Source organism: Anoplolepis gracilipes, chromosome 1, assembly GCF_047496725.1.
Source record: "Anoplolepis gracilipes chromosome 1, ASM4749672v1, whole genome shotgun sequence".
Lineage (NCBI taxonomy): Eukaryota > Metazoa > Arthropoda > Insecta > Hymenoptera > Formicidae > Anoplolepis > Anoplolepis gracilipes.
This window is the reverse complement of record NC_132970.1, coordinates 6,412,423-6,436,610: the sequence shown is the minus strand read 5'-3', so window position 1 is coordinate 6,436,610 and position 24,188 is coordinate 6,412,423. Positions and strand designations below refer to the sequence as shown.

Sequence of the window (24,188 nt, the reverse complement as noted above, 5' to 3'; positions counted from 1 at the left end):
TATTCCGTAATATATTCAGCATTATTATAATTAATAATAAATGATTTAATAATCAGAAAAGGTACAATAAATCGATGTTGACAGAAAAGAGCGCAAAATTTATACGAAATGTTTTGCACACGCTGGCGATAGACCAAATGTTGAATATCGCCAGGAATCAATTAACGCTCCACAATCAATTGCTTGTACTGCAACACGTTCAATCCAATGGACTGCTTTTAACGTGTTTCTCATGCAGAAAATTTGTTTCCATTTATTTACACTTACAATGTGCGTAAACACGATGATCCTAATTTTACAAACGTTTGCGAGCCTTTCATTGTGATGTAGTCAAGACAAACGACCGTAACGATCGCAGTTTGCCTCTTCACCATCAGTTATAACAGCGCTTGCTGTACTGTATCCCTAGTGATATTGCCATTGGATACCATTCAATACTGTTATCGAATGTTTACGAGACGTTTAATAGTGTTTTTGATGCAAACGGAAAACTAGATAACGCACAAGCGTTTTGTATTCCTAAAAGTTATTGAATGTTAAATTACAACTAGTCATAAAAGAAGCTGGTTTATTAACATACAAACATAAATTACATCGTCTAATTTCGATAATTAATATAGTCAGGTTTAAAGTTTCTCTACATTACGTGAATAATTTATAAAAACTAAAATCTTATTATATAAGTCTATAAATCTATATTTATAAAGTCTAAAGTGAATTATAAGCTTGAATTAAAACTGGACATTTCCGAAATATTAAAAGAAATTTCCGTTATCGTGAGAAATTCTGCCTTATTGTTAAAAGCTTTTTGACGATTCCCGACACGGCGGAATACTATAATGTAGGTACACCGAAGTTACGGTTTTTGTTACTCCGTATTTCACGCTAAAATTCGAGGAAATTACGGTTAGCGTGGTAATGAATTATTGTACGTCGGAAGCGCTATTGTAAGACCAAAACTTGGAAATTGTAAAGTTGAAGATTGCAGGACATAGTCTCTACTTATAATAATGTACATTACAGCTATAAATAAATAAAGTAATCACAAAGACACAAGGTGTCGTGTATCTCTTGCAATTTAATTTAAAATTAATTTCACAAATTTACATATTATAATTATTTTATGTGAAAATAACTTTGTTAGATAAATATCAAGTATATTAAAAAAAAACAGTTATGCATAAAATGAAAAACGCGTATCAATCAATTATTCCTTCTATCATCGTTGTGTTATTTATGTACAAAAAAAATCTTATAATAAATAAATAGTAATAATAATATCAAGTATTTTTTCATTCAAGAGCTTTAAAAATAAAGATTACTGTTAACACATTAGTTTTTATCAAGGAGAGAATTCTGCTTAGCTAGAAAATAAAATTGAAGCACAACTGCGCGAAGAAAATTGCCTTCAACTTGTCTGTGATTTCCTAGCGGGCTCGCATAAAATATTACTCGGTAGATACCGCAAGATTCTTGGTATCCACAACCTCGAGACGCAATGTCAGGTTGAATGCGCACCTAATTTTCCGACAGGTAAAACACAACAGACGCGGGTCATTAACGATGCATGCAGAGATTTCTCGCGGGATCCAATATCTCTTTCGTATTATTTTATGCTCGCGAGCGCGCTCTTGTATACCGTTGAAAGTGTTAATCGCCGATCTGTGTATAGAATTTTTAACAAACGCGAAAAACGCCCGGGACTTTGAATTCATTCATTCTTTTGCCCCAAGCTCCTATATAATAGGAAAAAAGAGGGGGCGAGAAGGGGAGGAGAGACAAGGGACGATTTACCGATCTACTGCCAAAGGGTTTATTTCATGGCGCTGAATCTACTGTGGCTGGCTTTAATTGTATCGACCATAGTGGTGGAAAGCCGAAGAAACGTTCAAAGCTTACTAAGTGCACCGATATTTTTCAACTCAGAGGTTCATTTTCAGGTGGATCACGTGCTCGTACGGGACCAGTACGTGAGCGTAAGAAAGGAAAATCTGAAAGCAGATAGGGCGGCTAAAGCGGCGTAAAATTCGGCGCGATTGTATATCAGACACGCGAGCCAATTAAAAACATTCTCGAATATGACGCAGCTGTGAATAAGCGCCGGCGCTGCTGGTATAAATCATCTTGTTCCTATGTGTACCTACACACGCAATGTCGCGCGCGTTTTTCATCGATAATCCTGGCATCCGTGCATTTCATTAAACGTATGATTTAATGGATGAAGTAACGAGACTGCTGTTTCTAATGAAAAAATTTGAAAACTCGCAACACGAGGAATCTGAGTGCGCGAGAGACCTCTGCTACACGGACATAATTGCAACGGCTGCAGTCGGATACATGAAAAGTAGCTGGTGCGTAAGAATTAAAATGGTATTTTACACCATAACGTGACGGCGGTAATTTGCATTGTAATGTAAGTCAATTATCGCGTGCTCCGTAACTCACGAACGTGTACACGCTACTGATCTCGGGTTTGTACACGGTCCCTCCTTGTGGGATTACTAGAAATGCACAGAGGCATTTGCCTCCATCCCCTTCATTCGAAATGTTACACTCAAGGGGAATATAGGTGATTGGAGTACAAAGCTGCGCAAGATGTCTGTGAGTGAAATTATCGAAAATACAAAATCCGCAAGAATAGTGAGATATATCCGTATACACTTTTATCTCAATGCCCTTTTTCCGCAAATAATTGATGTAAATTCAAATCGCTTCAGTCCAAGAATAGAGAAATAACACAATAGCTGCATATAATAAAATAATAACTTATTTATTATTGTCGCTGCAGGTTTTGAGAAATTTTATATTTCAGAAACCAAAATATAGTTGACCTATTCATTTAAAAAATTCTTTACATTATTTTTTTCAGTTTGTTATATATTTAGTAAAGCACATTTTCCTACTTATTATCAAGTAGATTGTCCTACTTATTATTCTATATATATATAGAATAATAAGTAGGACAATCTACTTGATAAGTAGATTGTGATCTTGTAGAAGTGTCATTTTGCATAAATATTCAGCACAATTAACTGTCATAACTCGAAGGGACTACTGCTTCTCGCATCGTAGAAACAACTACAAATGATAGTAACCGTTACGTCGCTGTCCGCTTTAAAATTCAAGACACTGGTATTAATCTCGCGCTTTTGTAAACTCTTTCTTCCAATTCATTAAAACTTCGACGTTCGATATGCTGAACAAGTAAAGAGAGAGGGAAGAAAATTACGGTCCTACTGGCACCACGGAAAGGGGGGTGCATAACTCCCAGTTCCGAACTCACTCACAGCATCGTCCGGTATAAACGAAGGAGCCCCTGAGAGAAATGAGTTGGCGTTTTATAATTAAAAAGGAATTGTAGATATAATCCAGTAGATATCTAACGCTTCTTTCGTCTCTTCCTTTCTTCTGTATTTTTTTAGATTTAAAATAACTTATCGAGACGGGCAATACCTTGCGGACATATGATAATTAACGATCGATACAGTAGTAACACAAACCGATGTCTTTTATCGGCGATTCATTATAATTTCGCAAATTTTTTGTTTATCTTTCGTTTATCTTTAAATATTAAATATTCTTTGTTAAATATTCTTTTTTCATTTTCTTTATGTGTTAAATCGATATTAAACAATATTAAATTACTTGAAATGTAATATTCCACATCCTGAATGTAATAGGTTATTTGATATAAATAATTATCAAATTTGCTACATGTACAATCATCTTTAACTAAGCACGATAAATAGAAAATTAGCACATTACGGAGCACATTCACATTTGTCTTTACTCTATTTGCAGAATACAAATTGTCTACGTCTTCTGTTATCAATTATTTCCAACGTGAATCTAATTTCATTGATATATTCTGTTCTGTTTTGTGAAAAGGGTGAGAATCTTGTGAGAGTTTTCATAAATATTTCAGGGCAGAAAGTAATTAAGCATTAAAAGAAACTTTTATGGTTAAGACTGCACGATATTTTCCGTCAACAGACAGTTCCGGCAAAATGACAAATGATAAGGGGAGAGGCCTGGCGGAGCCTAGCGCGCGTTTATAGGATTAAAAGAAACGGGTGCGAACGAAAATCGGAATTGTGCTCCAATGTATATATCGCGTGGCAGCTCTTTCCACGGACACAGTTTTAATCTGCACTGTGCGGTTTCTGTATGTACATATATCTGTTTGTAAGATTTGCAGCTGAAATATTTCGAAAAACGGAAACGCAAAGGAAGAGAAGGTGACGAAGATAAAGAGCAGTGTACAGTAGCGTGCGGAAGGACAATTATTACCAAGTCATGCGTAATAAACGACAATCATCCAATCCAGAAATAGCACATCTATCACGCTCATGCGAGTCTCTCGAGTCTCGACTGCTGGGTAACGACTCAACGTCGACGTTTTTCCGACTATTTCCGTTGCGTAGACTCGACAACTCGTATCATTCTTCCGACGCTGAGTCACGTGTGACGCACATTTTTGGTCAAAAGTCAGTTTGAACGGCTCAGAACTAATAACTCAACAACAATTTTTGTAAACACGATTAAGTATGATTAAGTAAATTATGTTCAGATATACATATATATGTATATACATATATAATATTTTTATATAACACACGATTCTAATTTTTAAAAAATTATAAACATTGTCAACTTGACAATTACTATAGACAGTATCTTAAATATTACTTAAAGAAAGTTGAAAAATGATCCTACTTGGCAGATAAAAATTTCTCTTTATCGTTAGACCTTTTTAGTGATAAATGTTCTCAACGATATCGCAGTTTCCGCAAAAGAGATAGTTCACCACTTTAGCCTAAACGACGATAAAGATATATGTAACCTTAGCGCATTGGTGATCCAAACGATATGGAAAGCAGAGACGAGGAAGAGCAGGCGACGGAGGTGCACAGCTGACGAAGACCCGCTACATAAGTACCAAACGATCAGCCCCGTATACCCGAGCTGTCACGTTCAGGAAAAATATTTCTCAGTTTCCTCGGCTATGGTCGCTCTCGAGAGTAACCGTTCTTTGTGTGTACGTGTGTATGTGTATGTATATGTGTGTATGTGTGACAGTCAAACTTGCGTTCACGTGTTCCGAGTATGTGAAATAGATATTGCGATAGTTGCCCCGAGTATAGTGGAGTCTTTCGGATATACTTTGAGACATGCTTTTCGCGGCGAAAGAGCCGTGGCGGAAATCAGCAAGTCGCCAAACTTTTTCATCGAGTGTAGTTGTGACAAAGGGATTTGCAGTAGACTCGTTATCCTTGTTGTTGCTTGTTCACCAGTGACTTCCTTTTTTTTAACCATGTTGTTTTTCTCGCGTTCACTTCATTAGATACTTTTCCGCGGAGAACATCGAACTACTTTGCCGGTCGAGATTACTTCCTTGCGGAAATCAATTTGCACCAAGAGAAAGGAATTCTCCACCGGAACGGAAATGGGCTATTGTACTTATGCAAAAACTGTTATCGCGCGAACAACATCATGTCGGCACGATGAGTATCAATGATAGGCCACTTGAAAAGTCATTGCGCAGCTTTCTTAGCTAACAGAATCCGTAACCACGGCTATTTGCAGATCATACATGAATATATAATAAACGAATATTTTTACGCGACAAACATTGAAAATATTACTGAATTCGGTCTCATTATTCAATTTTTAATTAAATCAAAAGTAAATATATCGTGAGGTCATAAGTAATATTAATAAAAAAAACCTTTAAAATTTTGATAATCTTTACAATCTAGATTACGTGTTGTGTAAAATGTTTTATAATTATTGTACATATTGGAGATTCGATTATATTGAGATTTGATCGATTTTATTCTTATCGAAGTCGAATGTCCAGTACGCAATCACAATACAATGTGTATTTCCAATATATAGTTTGATACAAATTAATACCATCGTTAGTGTACAAAGCACGCCATGTTATCGCATTATAACCGTATAAATTATATTGGTAAATACATGTTTTTACAGTCTGCGATCACCATTCTAGTGTATGCGCTTATTGCGCTCTAAATTATTTACGCTTACGTGCCTATTATTTATTGCCGCTCATCGTATTATTCTATTGCATCCACGAGCGCTGGTTAATGTTCATAGACACGCGACGAATGATGAATTATTACAACACCTCATAAATGTTAAAGATAGGCGAACTTACAACGCTGTAATTGGAACAACCTTGTGCATGCGAAATTCGCGTCGTGAATAAGCGACAATAAATCTTGTTGCACCGATTTTATTTTCTATACGACAGTCTCTCCAGCTTTGAAGAGGTTCATCCTTACTTAATTGCGCATATTATTTTAGCAGAGCGCGACTAATTGCCCGAATATGAAGTTATTATTTGAACGAGACTGCATACGAAACTGAGTTTAAATAGCAGTAGTTGCCTAACGAAGAGAGAGCGCAATTTTACCACTTGAAATCATTCGTATTCGCAATATGTCAAGTAATTTGCTCTCTTCTTTGCTTCTTTTCGCGATTAATAAAACACATACGACAATCTCATTTCCGTGATCGTATATAAAAAAATTCCTTTCTTTCAATAGATTCAATATCGGAAATGTGTCACTCTAGTTGGGAAAAATACAATTAAATTGGTAAGCGTTATTTCACACATAGTGAATTCTGGATATATGTATATGAATATGCATGTCGTTGCAATATATCGATCAAATTACAATATTTATGTGCCTTGGAACTTCATTCTTTGTCTTGACACTTCGAAATTTGGCACATTGAATAATACTGAAATTCGACCCGCGCTGCCTACTAAATCTCTAACAAAGATCCCAAGCGACACGAGAAATTTACGACAGGCGTCAGGGAAACGAAAGACAGGCATCCTCGAAACTTGAGTAAAATTCTATCCATCTGTAATAAGCCGCTTCTCGAATATTCTTGATACTTTATTGCGATTTCCGTAACGTTTCTCATATATTACAGAGATCGCAATAAAATAGGTATTATGACGTATTTATGAGCCGTTTTTATTCGAAAAAAGATAAATATTCAATTAAAAAAAATCCCATTAATTCAATTTTCGATATTTTTCTTCTGTTTGTTTCAATATTTTTCTATTTTATTATTTCAAAATTTTTTTTAGTAATCTCAACATACTTTTTCATTCTTATACATGACATAAATAATTAGTTAATCAGTAATTGCCACTTCTATGATAAACGTATAATAAAATGCTATTTTAATAAGAAACACAATTGTGTATATTATTTTCTAGATACTGCTATCCCTTCAATTAGTTTGACAGAAACACAAAGAACATTTTTGCATAATAGCGAGCTGAAACACTTTTATCCGGATAACATCGCTGCAAAACACGTTCTCTTTTTGCCATGTAAATGCAGGTCGCCTGGTAAAATTTATATTTTTAAGATAAATTTAACACCTAAAATAGAGCTCTTCTGAAATAAATTCTAATTGAAGTGAAACCTTTTTTTGTAACAAATCGTATATGTACATGTAACTTGACTCAAAGACTACATCCACGTGATATAGATCTTGAATATTTTGTACAAAAGTTCAGCAACATTTTGTATGAAAAATCCAGAGAACTAGTAGAAAGTACTCCTTTGCTAATACTCCGTTTTCTTTATACTCATGAATATAAAAGGAGCCCTAGTGATAATTAACGCGTAAAGTCTTACAAAACTTGCTAACATTCTTATTTATCGTAGACAAGAAATAATTACGTCAGACATAAAAAAAGAGAAAGATGGATAGATAGATAGATAGATAGATAGATAGATAGATAGATAGAAAGATAAATAGAGAGATGGATGGATAGATAGATAAATAGAGAGAGAAAGAGGGAGATGGGAGAGAGCGAGAGCAAGCTTGAGAGAGAGACAGAGAGAGAGAGAGAGAGAGAGAGAGAGAGAGAGAGAAAGAGAGAGAGAGAGAGAATATCTACTTGATACGGATGCTCGGCACTATTTCAGAGCGCATCGTTTACAAAGAGCATCATCTCATATTACCGGTTACAAACGTCACATTATCACCGATATACAAGATAGATTTCACAGACAAGTTATCCCGATGAATTTGATAACAAGATAGATGACGATAAAGTTTCAAGAAATAAGTCATTATGTCAAATGATAAGCAGCAATTTATGTAGAGGTAAAATAACAGATAATAGAAAAAGCGGCGATGCGATCGATCGATATTCTCGGAAACTAATAATAACCACATATTATATGGCGCTGGGTCAATATCTATAATAAAGAACTTAAACAGAACTTTAAATAGAAGAAGTTTTACTCAAGTTACATAGGTTGTTTAAATGAATTATTTAAAGATAGAAGGTAAAACTAAGAGAGATTGCAACCAATTCGAAAAAAATTACTAAAAATCAAATATTCGTTAACTTTTTAAAATAAGTTTATAACTGAGAATTTGTTTTATTATTACAAATACAATAGATAACAATAACAATAATAATAAATTCAAAAATAATTGAAATTGTTTAATTATTTTTAAAATGTAAACTTTAATCAAGAAAAGAAATACAAAAAAGTAATACCTTGAGGAAAACAGCTCTGAAAAAACTAAAAATTGCACATTTTTTTCCTTATGTAAAATATAAATAAATACAGTAGATAAAGTAAAAACAAAAAGAATATGCTCTATTTTTGTTTGATTTTAAAATTAATTGAATGAATAAATAAGTTTATTTTAATCTCTCTTCTCATTGAAATAAACAAAATCTCTGCGCAAACTTTTTATTTAGCGTAAACTAGTTTTACTGGGTAAGAAAAATTATACACTCACGTAATAGGCAATAGAAATTTTCATAGAATTTCAAAACTTCATGAAATCTATAGTCTAAGAAATTAACTTAGAAACAACTTTATCTGCAATTATTTAGAGATAAACATAATTCTTATAAAAATTTACAAATCATTCCTTATCAAGCACTTATTATTCAACAAACCAAGCAGAAAATTGTCAATAACACACTGATAATTGATAACTAGTTGAATCAACACGTAAATTTAACTAAAGTTTTTATGTAATGTGTTCGCTGCTTCTCGCACGGCAGCGCGAGCATCTTATCCCATCTACTGGAATTAAAAAATGCGCAAACTCTCCTACCGTTCAATCTCTCTTAGCTTTACCTTAATATTAAAAATTTGCAATGGAGATGATAATTTCACACGATTATTTTTTGAAGAAAGAAGAGCCAGAACTTTATCAATTAATCGAAATTCTGAAAATATGCAGTACTAATTTTATTTTATCAATGAAAAATTTTTTTCCCATAAATATCTTGCAATTTCAGGATACATTTTCTGTATTCGGTTAAACAATTTATTCGATCAAAAGTTCGGTATCATGCCAAGAAAATGTTTTAAGTTAAATGAGAATTTAACTTTTTCGCTATTCGTCAATTAGTATCGGTGATATAAATAATAGATCGTAAAAACAATTTCCTCGAGAAATTTCTCTTTCTCTCTCTCTCGTCTAAGTTGGCTATTCAAAACATCGTATCAATTCGTATTGATCGTTAAGTAAAATGGAGGCAATTAAATAAAATGGTTACGTTCGAAAATGCTTGCCGTTGTTTCCCGACTTCCATTATCTCGCGCGAAAGTCGATACACGAGTTAGGGTAAAATACATAGGTATTTTATCAAGCACCCGTTACAAACGTTAAGAGCAACTGCTTGGTGAAAGAAGAAAGCCTGGTATTTAAGGATCACACATTTCACGTCTGAATTCACATTTAAAGTCAGAATTTTTGCCATTAAACATCGTTGCGTCAATTTCAGTTGAAATCGTTATAACGAAAATACATTCTACAAAAAAATTGAAAATTACAACAATTTATTAAAAGAGATACATATTACAAAATAATATTTTTAATGATATCAGAGATAGAACTTTTAAATCGTATCACATATTTACTACGATTCCGCTGTCTGCATTTACGATTTTATATTCGATACATGTATGCATGCATGCGTATACACGTATTTCGGTATACATTTTAAAATCATTAACGTTAGTTCATGCATGTGTATGTGAAGATGTGGATGTAGATGTATGTACATATGTAACAAGGCAGAAAAGTTTGTTCTCTTTCAAGGCGAGCAAATAATTTTTTGAACCTTTGATCTTTTCTTTTAGCACAGTGCCGGCGTATCATTCCACGAAGATTAATGTGTGTCGCACGCTCGCGCATAAGAGCAACTCGCTATAATCTCCGCGAAGGAAAAAGAATCACGTTAGCCGGATTTCGCTCGTGTTTTCCGAGATAACGCGATTTTTTCGTCGGATGTGCGAATCATAAACTTGCAGCAATGGTTGCGAGCCGGGAAAAAAGAAACGAAACGCAAAGGAAAAAAAAGGAAACGAAAAAGCGAGGAAAAAAGATACGGCCGCAAACAAGAGGTAGCAGAGTAGCGCTGGGGTAGCCAGCAGCAGGCAACGCTACTTAAGCATGACGCAAAAGGGTGAATATCAGGCCGTAAAGGGAATTTACATGGACTCTGCTAAAGTACCGCCAACTTCCGCATCGGAGGAACTCCGAGTCCGATATCTCGAGCGTATCGAGAGTTGGAGGGAAGGGGAGGGGGAGGGGAACGGGCAGAGAGAACGACGGGGTACACGAGAGATAGACGAAGGAGGACAAGAACGGTGCGAAGTGACTGTCCGAGAGATGGAACGGTGCAGCGAACGATGGTGTAATAACGTCCGTCACCGAGAATTTCCAATATCACCGTCCGCAGTTATTGACGGACCGTAAACTCACCGAATGGTAATCTAAAATCGTGCGGAAAATGAGGATGCGTACGATCAATGACTCGCGGCGGCGGCGGCGGCGGCGCGGTGACGGCGGCGGTGGTCGTTGATAGCGACCGGGTCCGGAGAATATACGTGCAATTATACGGTACTGCTGCGCCGTCACGGCCGTTTTCACCGATGAGTGATAAATCGCATCCTCCGCGCGTCCGCGGAGAGCGTTTCCTCTGTTAGCGCCGTTCCCATCCGTGAATTCGAGTCGAATCGAAATTATTATATGTATCTGGAAACACGGTGCCGACTTGCCGTTCATTAATCGTTATCGATCCAGTTATATTATATACCACCATCGATCTCTCCGATTATTATACAACGTTATCGGAATAACTACGTTCGCGCTCGAGATACGCAAACGAGATTACCGCGAATGAGTAACGAAGGAAAAGCAATTGTCACAAATATCAAATACATTTCCGGAGGAAAAAACCGTATTTCACATATGTGACATGATAAAGCTTGATTTTATGCTATGTGCGTGCAGTAATAAATTCAATAAATAATTAAACAATTATCATCGTGTAAAATAAAAAATTAATAATTTTTCACTATTTTTCTAATTAACTGCGATTAATACCAGTCTCTTTTTCTCGTCACAAGAATTTTTTAATCTTTAATTTTATTCGCTTAATACACCGATGTAGAATGGATCTTGCAAAAATGAAAACTAAGTTTAGAGAGCAAATGTGCGTTGGTGAAGAGTACAAAGATTCAGAATTTTCTCTAATGTTATAATAAAAACTGAGACGTCGACAATAAAATGGAGAAAGCAAGATTCTTTAATGTGCGCTTGGAAGTGTCGCGCGGCAAAATGAAAACCACCGTAACTTCAATGGGAAAACTAGCGCGTAGCATGAGAATTACATTAAAAACTCGCGTGATCTTGTGCACGAAGGTTAACTGCATCAACCTTCGTCTGCGTGCGCGCAGTAACGTTGGGAATACAGTGTCTCATTAAAGCGGGTCGGGCACAAAGGCTTGGTGACTGGCTGTTGCGAGCACCGACAATTCAATGAACTATTTTTTAATTCGCGCCGATGAAAATCCCTTTCGAACAGTTTCGCAAAGTTTCGCAAAGTTGTATGTACGGATGGCCGAATTCCAAGTATCGCATCGAGGACGAATTAATTAAAACTTTCGAGATGCACTTTGTCGTGTTAATACCACTCGAACCTGCCGAGCACGCACGTGCGAAAGGTATAGTGAAATGAAGGCGCGCCTCCTGAGAAACGGCACACGTCGGAAGATAGTAGTCCTGTGACGCAGTACGCGGCGTCTTCGGATAAAAAATAGCGGCATAAATCCCGTAGGAAATCGATCGCGCGTCGTTCTTTTTCCCCAGGTTCTCTTCTCTGGAACCCTTTTCCCGCCTTGACACACGCAAGATTTACTCGCGGCCAGGAACCAATTTCACCTCTCCATCCGTCATATATCCACCTGATTAGGCGATTTGTTGCAGCCGGATCCTCTGGGGAAACACGTCGTGTCATCTCAACGACTCTCTCCCTAGAATCGGCATCGGAAACTCTGCGCATTCGTAATCGATGTCCGTTATTCCGCAGGCTTGTTCAAGTTTCTTGAGCTTTTACTTTGAACAAATTTCTCGTTTAGATATTGAAACCAAAATTTACGTAAATTTTCTTGAGCATTAATCCAACAAGTGTTTAAATTTATCACAAGAAATTAGAAATCAGCTGTTTACTTATGAAATAGTAAATATTAGAAATGGACTAAATTATTTTAGTAATGCAAAATTACCTCCAATTAATTTCACAAATTTCTCATGATGTAATTTATGTCAATACTTGCGCGCTAGTTATATATATATATATATATAGATTATTATGCTGAGATATCTAGATTATTATATGTATATACTGCAGCGTTACATCATATATAATACGTAACCATCAGAGAACACGTATAATATAGCATTATTAGATTGCGCTTACATTAATCAAATTTATCGTATAAACGCATAATTCTCTATCTCTCTAACTTTACATTGAACTTCTAAACATAGAGCGAGTTTGTTAGTAAAGTTGACTTGCATTACAGTAAGGAAAGAATTTAAGAATGTCTAAGAAAATAATCAACTGGTTAACATCAAAGCTCATAGAATACCGGTTACGCGTTGAACATCTTCGCAAAAACGTTGGATCTTCCTAAATTCTTTTTATATCTCTATAATGCAATGATGAATAACTCAATTATAGTAAACTTATATTAATCTGCGTCTTGTGAATCGTCATAAATTACGAATCGCGAATGATAAAAATAGTGAGATAAATATGTCGAGAATTATACCCGTATAATTTCTCAAGCAGCAAAAGTCGATTTGACGAGACGACCTGTCAGACGGACACGTGCGTCGGTATCTCGTGCAAATTAATTACTCAGGCGGACTTTAGCCATGCAGATGCAATGTAAAGCCACCCTTTATCCATCTAGTAGGATAGTTTGAGATGTGAATTTGGTTCGCAAATTGCATTACATACGCGGGACATGCCGTGGAGCACGAGACCCGAGAGCCGAGAGTCTTCCAACCGAGGGCACAAAGCGCGAGAGCCATCCGGGCGCGGCCGTGCCGATAAAATTCAGACAGCGAGCTTCGGGCTTCGAGCTTCGGGCTTCGGGCTTCGGGCTTCGGGGCGGCGGAATTGCTGCAACGGGCGCGTCGACGGGCGTCGGGTATCCGGGAGGACGGGCGAGCCCGGGGACTCGTTCCATCGGCCCCGTCTCCCTCGGCTCGTCTCGTCTCGTCGCGTGCGAGAGTATACAGCAATCCCAAAATATTCCGGAGTGGTGATATTTTCTGGACATACGCGACCGACAACCGGTCGCGCTCGTACATGCGCCCGGGCAATTTATACCGGCAGCCTTTTGAATTCAGCAAGCGGGCAACCGAGCGCGGAATTTTAAACAATTTGCCGTGTGACAGTTCCTACAAGGTCCGTAAAATCCGCACGGATTTTTGTGCAGCGAATAGTAAAAGATAAATAGTTACAGAAGATATATTTGCAGATATATATTCATATACACATGCATTTAGTGTGAAATATAACATACGAACAAAATAGATATCCACCATTATAGTCTCGTTTGACTGAGTTTAAAGTTCTTTAACTTATCAGAAAAAGTAATATGATAAAACGTCAATCATTTTAATCAAATATCTATTTAAGCAAAAGTTATCGCAAGTTAAAATCTTTGTGATAATTATCTTATCAAATCATCAAGCCATAACTCGACTTCAATGACGAAATATTGGAAGACAAATTATGATCGTTGCTATAAATAAATAAATTGTTTAAAAATATTTTTATACCTAAACTGTTAATTAATATGATATGGAATAGTAGCCGAAATAAATTTAATTTGAGTCTGTTAGCTGTAATTAAAAATATAATGCAAAAATAATGCAGGTTAACATAATCGTCGACCACATAAAGGATGTGCATAATAAAGATGTGTACTAAATGAATATAGTTCTCATCATGTTAATTAGCTAACCCAAGACAGATATCCCACAGAATTGCAACCAGAGGAATTTTGAAACAATCGGCACTTTCGCTAGCGCGTGATCAATCGATCCGTTTCGAATGCATCAAATACGAGCACGATCCGAATCCGTTCAGGCGCGCATTGTTACGAATGCAACACTCGCAATATGCATTCTTCCGAACGATGCTCTGGAGGGCGTAAAACTGAAAATAGGCGCGAGAATCCGACGTGCGTACGTTTTTTCACAGCACCGCGTGCATTCGACGAAATGTCATCTCGAGAACAAAATCCGATTAAATCTGATATATCGAAGCGGGGTCAAATGAACGCGCATGTAGATAAATCTTTAGTTTGTACCAATCAAAACTTATATAATATTATATTGGCACACACACAGTTGTGTGTTACTATTTTTTTTGTTATTAGCTAAAACGCAGATGAAATTTTCCAATACATGCAATAGCTTTAAACGTATGATTGGTCAACTATTGTAATTTAGTTTGACTCATATCCGTTTGACTTGTATCGAAAATGTATCATCTTATCTTATATATATCATAGGGCAAACGTTTCGAATATGGCGCAAGACCAGCATCTAACCGTCGTATGTGGCAATATCCGTGGTGGAATAGCGATAAGAGTGCTGAATCAAATATATGGAGCAATCGATACGAGTCTTATCGCGAACGACTCATTGATTTATCATGCGTCGAGTACTCGTTCCGTACGATAATAACTGATAACAAACCATAAGGTAAATTTCTAGGTAACGGATCGATGATATTAGCTTTCATTTCTGTGTGTTTGGCACTTTGCAATTTTGATGTGTTACCGTGAGTTAGCCGCGTATAATTACACGCTTCGTCATTATATAATACATGCATCGCGTTAATAAGAAATTTTAATCAAAAATATGTGTCGCAAGTACATGTACTCGCGCGCATAGAAATATAATGCAAGCAAGCTTCAGCTCGGAAGTTAATTTAATTTCAGAGAAATATTGTTGTAAATATATATACAGATATACATATACAGAATATACTTACCAGAGATGAAGAAATACCGGAATGATTAATGCTACCAAGCTATTATAATCGTTTGCGTATCACAAGTAATGCTATCCCATTTATAGAAAGCAATCTGAAACAAAAAGATATAATCGTGAACGAATATATATTGTTATATATATATATATATATATATTGTTAATTGTATAAAATGATATATAGTTAGATAACATTTTCAGTATCAATATACCGGATTTTTACGATTATAATGTAGTTAAGAAAATACTTAAACGACGCTAGTGATTCTATCTTCGGGTACGATCGATCGAACACGTGACTCGGTCACGAAACGCACGCAAAACACATTTTCGTTTTAAATTATGAGAAGAAGCAAATTCACTATAAAATTATATTTTAAAATTATATTGTAGCTTCTATACCGTAACTGAATTGCAACAAGTACAAAAATTTCTATAGTATCTACCAGTCACAAAATAAATTATAAATGCAAAGTCTAAACATGCAAATGAATTTAAATACGCGCAAATATCTTTATAGGTTTTAAGTGACAAAATCGAATGTTGCACGCAATAATAGTGAATGCAAGATATAATCGTATTATATTTTATAATTAAATAATGGAACAGCCTACACACAACAGCTAATTAGCACTTAATAGGAAGATGGATTAAAATACGCTTGTAAATATCGTACATGCCAGCATTGTTACGGTAAAATTATATTCGCGTTGATCTGGAAATTAAAGCTCTAAGCTGATCGTTTTTATTTTTGAAATTATATAAATAATAACATTACTATATCGATAATACTAAATTAAGAGATATAACATATTATTTTTTTAACAAAATTTCACAAAAATTGACAATGTAAAAAAGAATTTTGTAAATAGAAAATACGAAATTACATCAAAAGCAAAAAGTATGTTGTTGAAATAAATGTTTCCTATTATATGAAACAGTTTTGTCAAGAAAATGTAACTAAAATAACACAAAATAACACAATCCGTTACGTCAACGGGCCAATTTTCAAATATGACGCAATCTTTTCCTCTAACAATTTTGTAGTGTTTATCTTACCATGATTGTAATTTATTTAAAAAGGAGGTCAAAGCTTGTCAAGTTCAAATATAAAAGAATGCGGCTATAAAGCGTAAAGCAATAAAAGGGTTTAAAAAAGAATATTGTATTGAATTAGAAAGTCATGAAATCTATTAACTTATATAAATATACAACGGAAACAAAAATTTTTAAGCTAAGTTAGATTTTAAGTAACGCCATCAAAGAAAGTTTATGAGAAAAAAGAAAGTTTTCTAACTCTTCATTTAAATTCATGTCCGCATTTAATTTACATTCACGATTCGTGTGTATGCATGTATATATGTGATGGATTTTTAAGATTTTAATTTACGCTTCATGCCTGTTCTTCCATTTTTAACATCATTTATAATAATTTTATCCTCATATTTAATTCAAATAATTAAATATCACCTGTTCGTTTTATAAAAAGTGTCTATTCTTTTAATTATCGTTTATAATAAATTATTACTTGGCCTACACTGTATAATACGAACTTTTCTTACGTGTACTAAAGATAGTCCAAAAGTAGCATGAAACGTTATTTTTAATGTTTTACATCTTTTGATTATTGATAAAATTTTGCATCTTACTTACGACACTGGCTCTTAATTATCTTTTTATTGCTTTTTCTATAATAATATTATATAATAATTATTTTTATATCTACATATTTATATTTAACATGTAAAAATCATAACCAATATAGTTTTATTTTTTTTTTATATTATTTTTTGAACATTTAAATCATATTCTATTAAGGAAAATTTAATTTCCATCTTTACTTATTTTAATATTTTCAAATATGATGTATTATCTCTCTAATATCTCTATAATAATTTATTTTATAAAATGGAAACAAAAATAATTAAAATTATAATTAGAATTATATATAATATAAAAACTGAATACTTTGTCAAAGAAATGTAATATACGCAATGCATATAACAATTTCAGAAATAATTGGGTCTCAAGTAATATGAAAAGACTAAACCATAGACGTCGATAATAATAAAATTTTAACGATTTAAATATTTTTTTAACAACTTATTAATTTTTTTATCTTAAAAATAAATTTTTATTTTGCTTATTCCATATTTTATTTTATTTATTCTAGAGAAAGTTATTATATATATAAAATTTATGTTGTCTATTACAACATTAGTCTTCTATTCTTAAACAAAAGCAAATAAGAAAATACAATAGATACAAATACATTCTTTACAGATTATCTCTCTGTGTTCAATTATGTGATACAATAAAATATTACAAGGAACAAAAATAAATTTTAGAATGTTTGAAACGTATTTGACAAGAAGGAAAACGATTTGGATTGAAAATAGATATTGGTAAAATTTTCTTCAGCTTACGAACAGAAAGTGAATCAGTGTATATCGAGAGAAAGCTATCATAAATCTGCGCGATGGTTATGGCGAAGCGTGACTCGTGACATAAGGGAGGGAAAGTAGAAGTTACAGATTGCGAAGTTGAGGGCGGATCTCGGTGGCGACCGACGACGCAGACGACGGCTACGACGAACGGGATAAAGAATTCGGAATTCGATTCGACGATCGTGTAAGTTTCTATGCGAACGAGCACGGCGAGACGGCACAGTTCGGATTCACTTCCACATACGTGAAGCAGGTCGAGGAAGCAGCGTTTCGGAGGACCGCGAATCTTATTGAAAGTTCCTGCCCGGCGTAAAGTCGGTTCCCAGGTCGTCTGGCCTGGATACATGCTAGCAAAATCCCTAGTTCTATAACTGAAACAGAACTGAGAATAGCCTCTCCTTCGTTTCTTCCCAAAAGCGATAATGCGATCGTAATAAGATTCGAAATACATATATATATATATATATATATATATTGTTATTTAAAATCAGTCTTATAATATATTAATATTGAATCTTTCATTATGTCAATGAATATAATCTAAGTTGTAAGTATAGAATGTGCGGTTATATATTCCTACTCTATTATTAGCTTTACTTGTTCATAAATAGTTAATAAGCATTAGAGTAATTATATGTTTTCTTTTCTCTCATTAAATATGCTATAGTCATAAAAAATCGTAAGTTATATTGCTTCTAAAATAAATCGTCAATACTAATACTAGTCGTAATTATTTCAAGTATTTCAATATTTAAAAAACAATTAATTATCTAATATTACATTTTCCATTATGTACGAGAGAAAGCGAGAGAGAGAGAGAGAAAAAGAGAGAGAGAGAGAGAGAGAAAGAGAAAGTTTCAATAAAAGTATAAGTATAGAATACGGGATTATATATTCCTGCAGTCTATTATTTCACTTGTTCATAAATCGTTAATAGACACTACAGTAATTATATTTTTTTCTAAAATAGATCGTTATCACTATAGTTATTACCATTACTGTAAGATCAATAGTTAAAAATCGTCGTTTTAATATTCTAATATTGGATTTTCATTATATATGAGTCCAAATGAATGTTATAATGTAAGTATAGGATATGCGATTATATTCTTGTACTCTATTATTATTCATTTGTTCATACCTAATAATAATAATTTATTCATAACTGTTAATAAGCACTAGAGCAATTATATTGTTTAACTATTCTTTTTCTCTTCTCTTATAAAGTATTTTGTAACCATAAAAGAAATGATTGAAAGTTAAATATTTTTTTAAATAGATTGTTAACACTAGTTATTGCAAATAAAATGTTATATTATTATATATATTGCTACATATATATATATGAATAAAGACTGCAAAAAACTAACTAAAATCTTTATATAGTATTTAAATTTTTTATATCAAAATGCATTAAAACTAATAAGAAAAATTTCTTCAAAAATTGACAAAAGGATTCATAATGAAATATGCTAGCTATAAGATACGTATTCTATTCTGCTACATTTTTCAGTTCTCTCTTCAGTATCTTAAAAGTCTTTAGAAAGTATCGATTTTGCGATTTAGGCAAAATTCATTCGGTCCCAATGACGTTCCGTATATTTGCGCGATCGGGCATGCGCCAAATAAATAAGGTCGGATCGATAAGCTACGCGGAGAGAAAACGAGAAAGAATGAAAAACGCAAGAGATGCGCGATCGGACGGCGGAAGTAGATGCCGGCATTTCCTCTCAACAGTTCCTTTGCGCGTACCATTGCTACGCCGTCCGGACTGACAAGAAAATCTCCGGTATCGCGGTTTTATTCCAGCCAGACGTTAACGCGCGTACGAAATCCGCGTAACGTAAGGGCGTCTTGATGTCTGAGGAAAGGGATAATCCTCGACGGGAAATAATTTATCCTGGCAAAATCTGGCCGAAAAAGAAAGAGAGAGAGAAAGATAGGAAGGAAAAGCTCAAGATAGGTACATACGGTGAGCCATTCCCGCAGGAAGAGCAAGTGGACAAGTTTATATGAATGAGACCACGAGTATTGGTAATCCTGAAGATTGAGTTTGCAGCGAAGTTTCCAAGTCGTTCCTTCGATTCGGTGATTTTTTTTTTTTTTCTATCGACGCGAGCGCCGGAATGGAATTAACGAGTCGAGGGCGGGTACGGTTGGAAATAAGCGCGTCACTGAAAGTTCGATCTTTGACGATCGGAAGATGCGATACGCGATCTTAATCGAGCGCGAACTCGCCGAGAAGTTCTATCGGAGAAACTTCGTTCTCTCGATACCCAGAATACTTATCGGTTCTTTTTCCCGCAACCAATACGGGAGCTCCGTACATCGAGAGAGAGGAGCTTCTACGAGTATATAATTTACCTTTATTGTGTTAAATTTATTTTGTCTGATTGAAACCAAATATTCCAATATTTAGATACGCACGTAGGATACCAATCTCCAATGACGGAATAGGTTTTATCAGGGATCCAGATTGCATAGTTATCGATATTGCACTTTTTATATTGTTAAACGTCCACAATGTTTAGCGTAATGTAAACATTTTTTTCTGTATTTCTATATTTATTCTGCACTTTTATATTTCTATATACATATCTATAGACGAAGATACGTAAAAAATTTTTTTTTTAATTTATATTATAAAAAAATGCAATTACTTTTTGTTTTTATTTTTCTTTTGTCACATATATTAAATTTGATATGTTAAACCTAATATTTCTTTTATAGAATTAAAAATTTATAATTTATATTGTAACAAAATATGAAAACACAAGATTATTATAATGACAAATTTAAATAACAACATAAAGAACATGACGTTTTTTCGCCTCACGTAACTGCGTCTGAATGTCGAACGCATGAAATCAATTTTCTGCCATTTAATGAACACATGTTACGTGCATATGTTGCATACTTTAGAACTAGCGCAGCGGAATAACAACAGTCACTATGTAAAAAAAGGCAGGAAACGATGCAAACTCAATTAACTTTACACAAAACATTCGGCACAGGTTCTTTTTTTTTTATATATGACGTTCGCGCAACTAACTGTACGAATGAACTGACCAGAGACTGCGCTTCAGTCTCGAGTTTCGATTCTATAATAAAAATTTTTGCTGACCATAAAGCTCACTATATGGCCAACAATAGATATATGCAAATTTTTTCTAAATAGAAAATGTTCTACAAAAATACGATAGTGCGATAAAGGCCAACGGATTGATTCACGCGCTTTTATGTGAAAATCAACATGATTTGGCTTTACGACTTTATGAAATTACACTACCGATAAGATCCAGTTTGTGTAGAAAAAAAAGTTATTCACCTTGCGGAACGTTTAATTAAATCAAACGATTTAGCCGCGTTTGGCACTCTTTCCGGTAATCAACGATATCACTTACGCCGTTACTTATCGTAAAAAGTTTTAACGGGATTTATTTCGACTCGTTGATTAAAAGCTTTCAGATACGATACGATACCCAGAATCTTCACGTCCTCGTTTAGACACTTCGTCCTAGTTCGTTTTCGAAAGCACGCTGGAAATATATATTTTTGGTCATATAAAATTAACCGTTTCCGGTACAATGGATTCAATAGAAATCATATATAAACGTGATAGTTCATCACTTTCAACGGAAAACATTTTAATGGTGAGTTTTTCAAAGCTCTAAAATTGATTTCTTCTTGGTAACAATTTAGTGAAAATTTATAACAGTCATGTTATTTTGTATTTTCCAGCATTTAAAATTTTGTTCAAATAGAATTCACTTTAAACTAATTGGAAAATAAATAATTTGTATTATATGTGTATGTGTTTATTAATTTATCACTGTATTTAGTATGTATGTTTACTACGTATATAGTTTATATTATAATTATACTTAATACTATAATTCATCTCTGATATTTAGTATATATATTTACTATATAGTATATTTGAAAGAATAAAATTTAAAGAACTTTAATATTATATATATTTTATAGTAAAAATGTATAATAAATATCGGAGATAAATAGTACATATATATATATATTAAAGTTCTTTAATTTTTATTCTTTCAAAAAACCTTTTATATTAAAAATTACTTTTAATTTAATTTTTTGTAATTAGTAAAAAAATATCATAACATACACAAAAACATATAAATATTTTGAATAATCTCAAAAATTGTTTTCCTCTCATCACTGTAAGAAAAGAATGTAAAAAGTTACATAAACATTGAGTGTAACAATGATACTATTAATAATGGAAACGTATAAATTTGTATACTTTATATACTTTTACAAAAATTAGTTTTTTACTTTTTATTATATAAATAATTCTATTTTACGAAAAATTACAGGATTAAAAGTATGTATTTATAAATTTTATGTAAATTTATGTAAATGTACAATTTTTTGTATATTTACATAAAATTACAAAGGTACAAATTTTATATAGCATATGATAATTTCACATAGTTACATTTGTATGTAGATATATATTATATAAATTTAAAAAATATTAATAAATTTACAATCACATGTAACTCATTTAGCTTATTTATGTTGCAACATAAATTTCAAATTAAGAATTCTTAAACATATTTTTGTACTATTATGTATGAAATAAAATTTATACATAGTGTATTTATATATGTGACTAAATTGTACAAATATACAAAATGTATTATTACAAAAACAATTTTAGAAATCTATTTTTAACATGTAAATTAACTTGTGTAAACTGCCTATTTATACTATATGTATAAGATAATTTTATCTATGAGGTATAAATTTACTAATGTACGTAAATATATACATCTTTAATAGATGATTACAATATTACTCACTATAATAATTGTAATTTTACATGAAATTTTTTTTAATGATCGTAACGGGAACGGATACATTTTAGTTGGGACTAACTAAGAACAAGTTCTATCGCTTTCAAACTTAATTAAAGTCAAAAGTAATCCTCGCCGATATTCGACTAGAGATAAATTAAACGTCACTTAATTCAAGCAGAATTCTTTTCACTGCGTTTTAAATTGCGAAACTTCTCAGTAATGGAATTTGATGAGAACACTTTTTACAAATTATGTTCTGTAAGTGATTTCTAAATATTCATATATGTCTTTTGAAATTTCCATTTTTTTATCCAAAATAGAAAATAATCAGGAATAATAACGTAATAAAATAAAATATATAATAAATTCATATTCAAATTATACGATATATTTTTGAGTTAATAAAAATATCTACGTCACTCTCAAGCATTTTTAGTACAAATAATACAATAGTTTGCAAGCTAATCAAAAGGCACACGAATATATAATTTAAAAGTTTAGTATTTTATGTTAATACTAATTCATTCTCGCAGATTTCTTTGAAGCATGCAAGAAAGTTTGTAAAGCAAAGCGAAAGTTAAGTGAAAACCATTGCAAAATTGATAATTCCGTAACTATAATTATAATTATAATTAGAAAATTAATGAATATGCATAGTTGTATGCAAAAGCAAAATTGTTCGAATTGCAACGCAAGACTAATTGAAATTACTATGAATTTGTGCATGTCTTTTTCGCTTTTTTAAGAATAGTATTGTAAATATGCTGCTGTATCTCTAATCCTTGTACTATCCATTTTTCCAAAAAATAATTGAAATACTAAAAAAAAACACTATAATCTCACTTTTGCTTTTAAGGAATGCCAGTATTCAAGAAAAATTTTTTTCTAGTCTAAATATATAATTTACTTTTCTCAAAATTCATAACTTAAAAAGCATCTTATGTTATTTCGTATAAAGAAAAGAGAGCATAATGTTTGACCGTTTTTATTTCCCAACAAAACTCGTACAAGTTACTTTGACCTACGATGTAGAAGTAAGGGACCGACTGGCGAACTACGCGTCTTCACGGACTTATTGAAAGATACCAGGATGTATACTCCTAAACATATGCGAAATGTGATAACTTAGAGTAGAAAAGAGTCTTTGAACACGAGATAGAGAATTTCCTTTGCACTTTCCAGTCAACCATACTACATGAAAAATAGTTTAAACAGTACTATAGTATTGTAATAAAAATTTATAATTTATTTTCTTATTTTATCTCTATACTTTCTTCTGCTCTAATGATCCATTTTTCAAAAATGTAAATGTTTAAACGTATAATAATAAATATTCTAATACACTTTTACAATATTTATACGTAATATTAAACGTATAAAGTATATATATATATATATATATATATATATATATATACTGTATAATATTTTATAACTTTTAATGCTTATATTGTTTATCCTATTCCGAAATTTGCATATTGTATAGGAAAAATAAAAGTCGCTTCAGTCTGATAAA

General features: G+C 33.1%; 1 protein-coding gene across 2 annotated transcripts in view; it reads right to left on the bottom strand.

Annotated features, from left to right (window-relative positions):
- Kek5 (leucine-rich repeat, immunoglobulin-like domain-containing kekkon 5 protein) overlaps positions 1-24,188 on the bottom strand; it is a 200,318-nt gene that overhangs the window by 130,623 nt on the left and 45,507 nt on the right. For both annotated transcript variants that reach the window (XM_072893933.1, XM_072893925.1), the window contains exon 2: positions 15,395-15,488. The gene's annotated coding sequence lies outside the window, so the exon portion shown is untranslated. The remainder of the gene's footprint in view (positions 1-15,394; positions 15,489-24,188) is intronic.